At 36.9% G+C, this 10376-nt stretch overlaps 1 pseudogene; it reads right to left on the bottom strand.

Annotated features, from left to right (window-relative positions):
* Positions 1-1255: 1255 nt before the first annotated feature.
* Positions 1256-1865, bottom strand: LOC118539557 (large ribosomal subunit protein uL11 pseudogene; annotated as a pseudogene).
* Positions 1866-10376: the final 8511 nt, after the last annotated feature.

Genomic DNA, 10376 nt, shown 5'->3' with positions numbered 1-10376 from the left:
TGTTCATTCTTTTGGTTGGTAAGTCTAGTTTGGAGGGTTTACTATCCCATCATTCAGCTTTCCAGAAGTCTCACTATTTAAATATTTCAATGTTAATAAAACACTGACAGAGGGAAATGATAAAGGAAAGGGGGAAGAGGAGAAATCGACAGAGTAAAGAATCAAGATGGTATAGGAGCTACCTTCCATTAGATGGGACATTTAAAAGGACAGAAAGAGTAGAAGATCAGTGGGGATGTAGGTTAGTTTAATGCTCTGGTTATAGGATGTTGAGATAATGAACAGCTTATGGCCCTACTTTTTTACTTAAGTAAGAAGTGAGGCCATTTGCTCAAAAAGAATACAAAAGAACCACATACTGTCTTAGTTTTGAACATTGTGGTTTTTTTACATTTCTTGTTGGTTGTTCATTTGTTTGCTTTTCTGAATCGTGAAAGCCTTTGTATATTATACGATTATTAATCATCTATCTGCTGATTATGCTGGTGGGTTTCTGTTTATTTTTATTGTGGCTAGATTTGTTATATCTTTCATTTTATTTATGCTTTTTAATTTGTGGTCAAGCTGAGAAACTTCAGTGGTATTTTGCTATTTTTTGTCACTTGTTTGTTTTCTTACCTAGTATCTAATTCCCCTTCCTATAGCAACCCGATTGACTTTGGGGGCATTGACTCTTATCTATTTACATAGATTTTGTGGTTCTATAAACTAGGTGTCATGGGAGACCCAAGATAGACTCATCAGAGCATTTCCTCAGGATTCTGAATCTAGATTGGACAAATACAAGCACGGGAAGAAATGGTTGGAGCACATTTGTTCTCATGCTGGTGTCCATGTAAATAATTTCCCTAAACCTGATCTGTGACCAATATATTTTCTTCAGATTGAGTCAACAATTATAATTACTACATTTATACATGTATATACATGCATGCATATTTCTTTCTTACTTATATTAAAATATGTATTTATCTGTAAAACTAATACAAAATATTTTTTATGTTTCTGCAATTTTATATCATTTATTCATTTATATTATAAAATTTCTCTGGGTCATCGCATGGATTAAAATTCAGGAAAGAACAAGTCTCAGGGACAATGTGTCAGAGATGCTTGTACTGACTACTTGGTAATAAAATACCATGTTTTACATTATTAAAAGGACTGTCAAAACATCTAACACATTACAACAGTCCTATCAAAACACCTGTGACACGATGTGGTATTTTCTTTTTTTTGGTTGTCAAATGATCCTTTATTGACACATTTTCCTTTGTAGTGAACTAGCTGGGCGTTCCACCGCACCACTGTCGGTGTCATGAGGGTGGCGGCCGTCAACATTGCAGCCCACACACTGGCAGTCCCCAGGATTTCTTTAATGGTTCCAGAGAGTTCTCTGGCTAAAGATCGGTGTCGCATCTGTTGGGCAATATTGACAATCTCATCAAAAGTGATATTTCCACTATGCTTAATGTTTTTCTGCTTCTTTCTGTCTCTTGGTGGTTCCTTGAGGGCTTTGATAATCAGGGCAGAGGTAGAAGGTACCACTTCAATCTGGGCCTGTCTGTTCTGAACGGTCAGTTTCACTGTAATCCTTAGACCCTCCCAATCACCGGTTGCCTTGGCGATGTCATCACCAACCTTTTTTGGAGACAGACCCAGCGGGCTGATCTTCGGGGCCAGGGCAGACGCGGCACCGACTTCGCCACCGGTGCACCTCAGGTGCTTTGATCTCGTTGGGGTCGAACTTAGGCGGCTGGTGTCGGATGAACCCGGCTTCGGGACGACCGAGGAAAGTTGCACCTTTGCCTCCCCGAGCCGAAAGCCAAAAGGATGTTGTACTTTCTTTGTCTAAGTGGATTCATAAAAACAGGGATGGTCTGACAATCCTCTTAACCAGGATACAACACTGATTTTCACTACCCTATATTATTCCTTATTTTTTATGGATGCATGGTTAACTACTAAAATAAGTATTACAAGATAAATTTCCCTCAAAATATTCTTAAAATTCAGTATTTGATGACTTTATAAATCAAAACACATGTATTATTCCATTCCATTTCAGTAATAATAGCCTAAATCAGGTTTGTCTCATTTATTGCCCTATGGAAAAACTAAAGAAATATAAGTACAGAATCTGCCTGTTTCATGTATTCTTTTCCCCTTAAAAAGTAAAACTTAAAACAGAAACTTTGCAGATATGGAGCACATATTTAATCCTCTTTTCCTGATATAATCATATAAAATATTTTATCCAAATGAAATCCCAAAGTTTCACCTTTAACTAATGAAGTAGAATATTATTTTAATCCAACTGTATGCATCTTTTAGAGAGTATAGATTCAAAGACAGGCCAGTAAAATATTCAAACATTAACCAAATATTTTTTCTAGTACACAATTATCTTTTTATCCAGTCAGTTGTCTTCTTTTGATTCCACTATACTGGAGAATGACACATTACTCAACTAATACTGACCAAGCACTAGCAACAGAATAAAAGTATAAAAGCTTCATTTCTCAAGGATAATATTAAGGCATCAGAGTTTTATCTAAGATGGACAGAGGATAAAGTTTAAGAGAAACTGTATTTAAAATCACTACCCTAATGGATGACATATGTAACAACTAACATTCTTTGTGTAGTAAATATGAGATACTAACTATTCTTCCTATTCATAGGTTCACTTATTTAATCTTATCATAACACTTCATGGTGAATAAAATTATTATCTATTTTCTAACAGATCAAGAACTGATGCACAGAGGTTAAGTACAATGGCCAAAGTCACACAGTTATGAAACAGAGGAAGGGGGATTTCAACAGATTGTATGGCTCTAGCCACTATGATAAACTGTCAGTCAAAGCTCAGCATACTATTAGATATAGTTAGTTTCCATTAACTGCTTACTAAGATTAGTATTTTCTGACAGAAGGAGAGGTATTTTGCACATTGTTGTATAAATGTTATTAGTAATACTGTATTTCATCTAATCGAAGTTGCCATCAAATATAATTCACACCATTATTTTATGTACCATTAAATAGGAATTTTCAGTTTAACTATAATATGATCTTCTCTGAATTTTTATTTTGTAATTATTAAAAGAACTCTTTTGACAGATCTGACGAGGTATTTAGAATGATATGACACTTAACTTTAACACATGCGCACATCTTGACCTTTTTAGTGTATTTAGCATTAATAGTATCATTTCAAGGTGCATCATAAACATCAATTATAATAGCCATCTCAGTTTCAGATATTCTAAAATGTGAAAAAAAAACATGTTTGGAAGAGATAAAATATAAAAGTAGCTGTCATTTATTGAAGACCTACAAAAACCATAGCATTCCACTCATTGTCTTTATATGAATTATATCATCAAATTTCATCAAAAGAAAACAGAGGACCAGACTGTAACAAACCCACATATAGTTTATACTTGTATTTTCTTTCCTGCACAATATTTGCTCTAAAATGAATAATTCTTTCATTGGTTTACTCTTTTTTATGTAACCATTGCTAATTTTTCTCATAAACTACATGAATCAGCTTTGAACAATATTTGCTCAGTTATACGGCCTTCTTCCAGGGCCACACATCTCTAAATACTAAATGTAAACAAAGTTCAAATCTTCATTTAAGACATTTATTTTTCAAGTTTAAATCCAAGTTTGAATCCAAGTTTAAAATAAGTGTTTTATAGATATCAACTTGTATTTGGCCTAAATAAAAAAAATGTATAGAAAAAGGCTATTCCTATCCTTACTCTAAGCTCTGAAAATTCTTCTCATTGTAAGGATATCTACCCAGATTTTTACCCAGAGCCATACGTGTGGTTGCTGTGATGCTATGTAGCTGATCCCTTCCACTTAGTGCAGGGATGTCACATGGAACCACCTACCAACCAAATTTCTCCCTCTTCCTTAGGAAACTAAATATTTGTAACAATTCCATGAGTACGTAGATGAAGGAAATGTGGAAGTACCCTGGAAATAAGTGAGCTAGGTGAATAAACCACATGATCATGTACATTACTTGTGTTTTCAGGAACTTATGTCTGATCTTGAATATGCTTCCAATTAAGAAGGGATGCTATTGCACATAGTTAGTTTCATGATCTATTAGGTCAGATAACATTTAGGTCATGATAAGTGGGTCAGTTTGCAAGGGTTCTGTTGTTCCATGGTCTGGTGATCAGTTCATCTCAATAACAATGTAAGAACTGTTTCTCAATAGAAAAATATGAAGTCTCCAAATATGGAGTAGGTATGCTATAAAACCCTAGAAGCGTATTTTGTGGCTCTCCTTTCAGAAATTGCTTCAGTCTCCATAGAGCATCCTGATCTGCCACAGACACTTCAAACAACATTTGATCTGCTCAAGGTCAGAACTGCTTGCACCATGCCATAAGGCGATGGATAGAATTATTCTCCTCTAGGAATTTTTCCAAAACACACACTCCTTCTCTCCCAAGAGAGATCAGTACACACAAAGTGATATGTTTAGCATATGGTATTCAGTGGAGACCTTAGAAATTGTTCTATGACATGTACAAGAGCAGCACAAAATATCTTTCTTTCTCTTTTTTTCCATTTTAGAAGTGTTCTGACATGCTCAATACTTCTGGCTCTCCAAAACTACACTGTGCGCAGGTCTTCAAATTTGTCTGACACTTCTCTCCCACCTTCTAACATATATAGATATTACTGAGACTTCTATGGTACTTTTTACTCCTTGTTCCTTAGATCACATTACCTTGATGTTTTCAATATAAAGGCAAGAATGAGAAAGTATGGAACTAAATTATAATGAAACCACATAGTTGTTGTGGACTTAACGACCAATAAATAGATTGTGTTCTTGTCCCCTTCCAGGTTGAAGTCAACTGCTTCTGTTGTTCTCTATTTACTGGAACAGAGAAAAATCAACACTAGCCAGCTCAGTGGTAGTGAACCCCATGAAAGGATGCAGGTTGACTTGCTCCAATAAATAAGAGATGCCAAGAGTAGCTTCTTCCATTGCTTGTATCACCTAATTACATTTATGATAATATTGCTATTTTTACAAGATTCATCTGTCTTGCTCATAAGCCATACAAACAAGTAAAACAGATTTTAATGTCAGGAACCTTCTCTTCTGACACACATCCCAGAGCTAAGAGAACAACCAGAATGGGTGAGTGTTCACATCTTCACTCCTAGAGTACACTGCAAGATGGACTTGTCTCCAAATTCCATTCATTTACTGATTTTCATGATACCCATCTGAACTGGAGGCTCATTTTGGTTTCCTACATTATAAAATATTAGTAATACCTCAAATCCAGGATACAGCCTTTACCCATGTCACTCTCCCTCAAAAACAATCACTCCTGTATATATGTGCCTTTGAAGAAGACAGGGTGGAATAATTTTAGTGAAAACTTGTGGTGGTATCATTCAAAATACTTTAGGGTGGGGGCATGGATCTTCATCATGGAAATGATCCAAGCTTCTCTTTATCATATTTAGATTTTAGTGTAGCTATTTTGTAGATATGTTAGAGTTTTTGTTCATTGTTCATCTATATCTTTTATAGGTACCTAGAGATCAATTCAACATTACCAATAGTTCTTCTGGTGCAATCTTCTGATTACCTCTCCAGTTATGCTACCTATTATAATACCCATTCTAACTTTTATTTGGCTGGCTGGATGCTGCCATTTGGACTCTGCCACACAACATATTTGCTCCTTTGATTCAGGGAGCCTATTTTCCATGGCAACTTCTCCTACTCTTATCTCCAGCCTACAAAGGAAGGCTACTAGAGAGTTTTGAAAGAATGTTGGTGACCCCCTCATCCTAGTGCCTTGTTGAAGATTTATTTTCAGTGTTCTCTCAGATGAGAAAAGTTGTGTGAAGTCAGATTATAGAAATTTTCTGTACACCTGTTTGAATTTCTTCCTCAACATTAAGCCACAGCATCTTTGACATCCAAATATCTTTTAGTATGAATTGTTATTAAATTGAGATTTCAAACTATCAACTGAGTAAGCAGTTGTTTAAACTAATGCATGACATTCAGAAACTTGATATAAGTATCCTTACATCAATACATTTATGTCCAACTAAAGCAAGAATCCATACTACCTGTTCTATCTTTACTACTGTCCATTTTTACATTTATTATTAATGCATATGTTAATTTTTAGAGAGAAACATATACACTGTCATATTTATAGGTCAAAAATGGTCAAATATAATTTCATATGATTCAACCTAAGAAATAAAACCTCATTTCATTTTAAGGAACATTTGATGTTCTCTTGTATTTTCTGAGATCTGACTCTACTTACAGGTGAAAAGGGAATGGGAGCAATGTGAGGAAAAATCTTTTGTAAGGTCACTAGTTCAAGTGAGGTAATTATAGGGTTTCTAGGCAAGCGAGGTATAACTTCTCAAGTAGCTGATGTAAGGCTGCATCTACTGGCAATGGTGTTGGACATTTAGTATCAAGTGAATTGACCTAAAAATGACTGAAAGAAATATCCTATCTCTGCAACTCCAATGATTGGAGTTTTACTGTTTCCAAATCTGTGCCCAATTTTTTTTCTGCAGGATACCTAGACATATTTGTAAATTCAACTGATGCTCTAACTCAGCAACTCATGGCATCAGATTTGCATGTATGTTATTTGCATGTGATTTTAAGTATGTTACTCCTGATTTTAAGTATGTCAAAGAAATTGTTTCAGGACAGCAATAAAATCTTTTTAGTTCTTTATCATGTTTTAAACTAGGAATTTAAAGTTCTTAGCTTGCCACTGTTTTTCTTGAACTTCTCCATTTCAGACAGAAACTGCCACCCTACCCCCATGTACCTTGCATTGTTTATTTGCAACAAAATGGCCAATCACAATAGTATTTCATTCCAGGTGACTATGAATAATAATTTAAGTATTTTCCTGTTACATTTCATGAATTACCAATGTCCTATTTCCCAATGATAATTGAGGCTCACTGAAAACCCAAGAATGTCAGATAATCAATCTCAGTTTCCCATCTTTGAGGAATATTTACCCACAACCATTTCTAGTTACACCATAGATTGTCATTAAAGATATATGGAAAGGAAGATAAATTATTTTAGGTATTACAACAGTTATTTAAAACAGAAAAACAGATGCTTATAAAATTATTAGAAGTTTTAAAGGAGTTAGTTTCAGGCTAAGGCTTTTCAAATGATTGCCAGAAAACAAGAGAACATCAAGAGAACATCTCTGCCACAGTTGCAAACATGGAAAACCACAAGGTCACCGCTGCAACTACTGGGGTCAACTATGCACACTTTACCTGAAATTCAGGGATCCAGAATCAGGGAATTAGTACCAGAATTTCCACAATGTCATGGACATTGGAATGTGAAACCCAGATTTTGGCTTTGCACCACCTTCCAATATCACAGAGTGATTCATCATTGGAACATCCATGATCTTGCTCAACAACCTAATGTAGCAGGTAGTTGACCTCTGTTTAACTACTGTCTTTCTAATTTTATAAAGCAACATAATTTGTGGAGCTTATCTACATCTAGAACCTAATTAACATCAAGGGAAACTAAAAGAAATGTCCTATCTCTGCAACACAGGAAAAAAAAAAATGGAAGGGGATTGAGATGTATGCTGATAGCCAAACAATTATATCCAGTCCAACTTAAAGGCCAGCATATTAAATGGGCAGAATTGTTAAATTACAAAAAATGATGACTATCTTTGGAGTGGAAAAGAGTGTGAGCTAGCAACCAGATTTTTCAGATAATGAGAAGAATTAAACTTACTGGTATCATGGATCAAATACATGAATTATTTTTTTGATCAGGGGTTGGCAAACTATTCTTTGTGGCCTGTTTTCGTAATGTATGTGAGCTAAAATGTTTTTTATGTTTTTAAAGTGTTGGGAAAAAGTGTAAAAAAAGATAACAGATATCTTATGTCATGTGCAAACCCTAAAATACTTATTATTGGGCCTTTTTCCCAAATATGTCTGCTTACCCTCTGTTAGATGAGAACAAATAGGTCAGAGAGCACATAATTCATTAGAATTTAGTATCCATGAGGCAACAGACTTTGTGTCCTTTTCCTATACTCAATCCTAGTATGGTGTCTGATACCTGGTACACATTAAACACTTAAGTGTTGAATAAATGTAATTTACAACACTACCAATCTTTAGCAGACTTTAGCATGATCTCTGTATATGGTGTCTTTTTGTACACACATATTAAAATTGTCCTTCAGATAATGCATGTTATTCTAGATTGATATGCATGTCAAAGTGTTGCACTGACTCATATCCAACCACATATAAAATCAAGTCTGGTTTTGATAAGAGCTTTATCACCAGTCAGTTTCTATCCAACTTTGATCTCTTCCTCTTCTGGTGAAATTTATCTCAAGCAATATATTCCATGTCACTGAAACCTATTAATCTAGTGTAATGGCATTTTATCCATACCTCTCTATGCATTAGAAAAGGAAAACAGAACAACAACAACAAAACTCTATTAAGGGATAGATTTGCCTTTGTAACACCCAAGGACTCATGTGTAGAATAAATTCCTTTTTGCGAGGGGCGGAGCAAGATGGCGGAGGAGTAGGAGACCTGGATTTCGTCTCCTCTCAGGAATTCAGCTGGATAGGGATCAAACCATTCTGAACACCTACAAACTCAACAGGAGATCGAAGAAAAGAATAGCAACAACTCTCTGAACAGAAAAGCGACCACTTTCTGGAAGGTAGGACGTGCGGAGAAGTGAATCCGAGGCGTTATTCGGGAGGATAGACGGCGGGGGAGGGGCCTCCGTCGGCCGCTTCTGGCAAGTGATAGAGCCACGGAGCACAAAGTCGGAACTTTTAGAAGTCTGCTCCGCTGAGGGACGTCACTCTGGTGGCGAAGTGGGGGGTGGAACCCTCGCGGGACAGTGTGGTCTCAGGACCCTCGGGGTCACAGAAAGACCTGGGGTGCCTGAGTGCAGCAGAGCTCCCAGGTATCGGAGCGGGGAAGCCGGCTGCAGAGACGGAGCCCAGGCGCGGGCTCTCAGCTCAGGGTTGCTATAAACCGTGATCCGCGGCACAGTCGGGCCACTGCTCCTCCAGCAGGGACCCAACAAGCGGCAGATCCGGGGAGACTCACCTTCTTCCCCCGGGAAGAGAGGTGCGGGAGCGCACCGCGGGGATCTGCTGGGTTTGGAGACTCCACCCGGGGTCGGGTGCCAGATAGAAAGGCGCGGTCTCAGGCCGGGTGAGCGCGGAGTGTGGCCGGAGACCGGGGAGACGGGAGTGACTGACGGCTTTTCTCTGGGGGCTCGCTGAGGAGCGGGACCCCGAGTTCTCGGCTCCTCCGGGGCGGAGACTGGGAGGCCGCCATTTTCACTCTCCGCCTCCAAAGCTGTAAGGAAAGCTTGCAGGGAACAAAAGCTCCGGAGAGCAAACCCGAGCAGATTACTGAGGCCGGACCGGCAAGGGCGGGGCAATTTTGCCTCCGGCAAAGACATTTGGGAACCACGGCAACAGGCCCCTCCCCCAGAAGATCAGCGAGAACAGCCAGCCAAGACCAAGTTTACCTATCAGTGAGAACGGCAGAACTCCAGCGCTAGGGGAATACTGCACATAGAATTCATGGCTTTTTTACCATGATTCTTTAGTCTTTCAAAGTTAATTATTTTTTTTAACTGTCTTTTTTTCTTTTTTCCTTTTTTCTTTTTTTTTGAATTTTTCTTTTTCCCTTTTTCAACCAACATCTTATCAATCCTTTTTTTAAAAAAAACATTTTTATTTTTCATTTTTAAAGTCATATTCTATCCCTTCATAGTAGTTACCCGTATTTTTGGCATATATATATAAGTTGTTCTCTCTTTAAAATCTTGAGATAGTTTCTTCTAACAAATCAAAATATACTCTAAATCTCTAGTGTATGGTTTTTTTCTACTCCCCTGCCTGATCACATTCTCTCCCTTTTTTCTTTCTTTCTTTCTTTTTTTTTTTTAATCCTCTTCTTTCTTTTTTCAAACAACTTATCAAATCCTTTTTAAAAATTTTTTATAATTTCCATCTTTACAGTCATATTCCATCCCTTCATCATATCAACCCTTATTTTTGTACATATATAAGTTTTTCTTTCTTTAAAATTTTGGGAGGGACTTTCTTTTAACAGACCAAAATACACCCAAAATCTAGTGTGTGGCACTGATCTATAATTCAACCTGATCATATTTGATCACATTCTGTTTTCGTTTTGTTTTGTTTCGTTCTGCTTTTGTTTGTTTTTATCTTTATCTTTTTCTTTTTTCTTTTTTTCTTTCCTTTTCTTTTTTCTCTCTTTCCCTTTCT

The sequence above is a fragment of the Halichoerus grypus genome, chromosome 5 (genome assembly GCF_964656455.1).
Source record: "Halichoerus grypus chromosome 5, mHalGry1.hap1.1, whole genome shotgun sequence".
Taxonomy (NCBI): Eukaryota; Metazoa; Chordata; class Mammalia; order Carnivora; family Phocidae; genus Halichoerus; species Halichoerus grypus.
The sequence above is the reverse complement of the archived record's forward strand: the minus strand, read 5'-3'. Positions and strand labels throughout refer to the sequence as shown.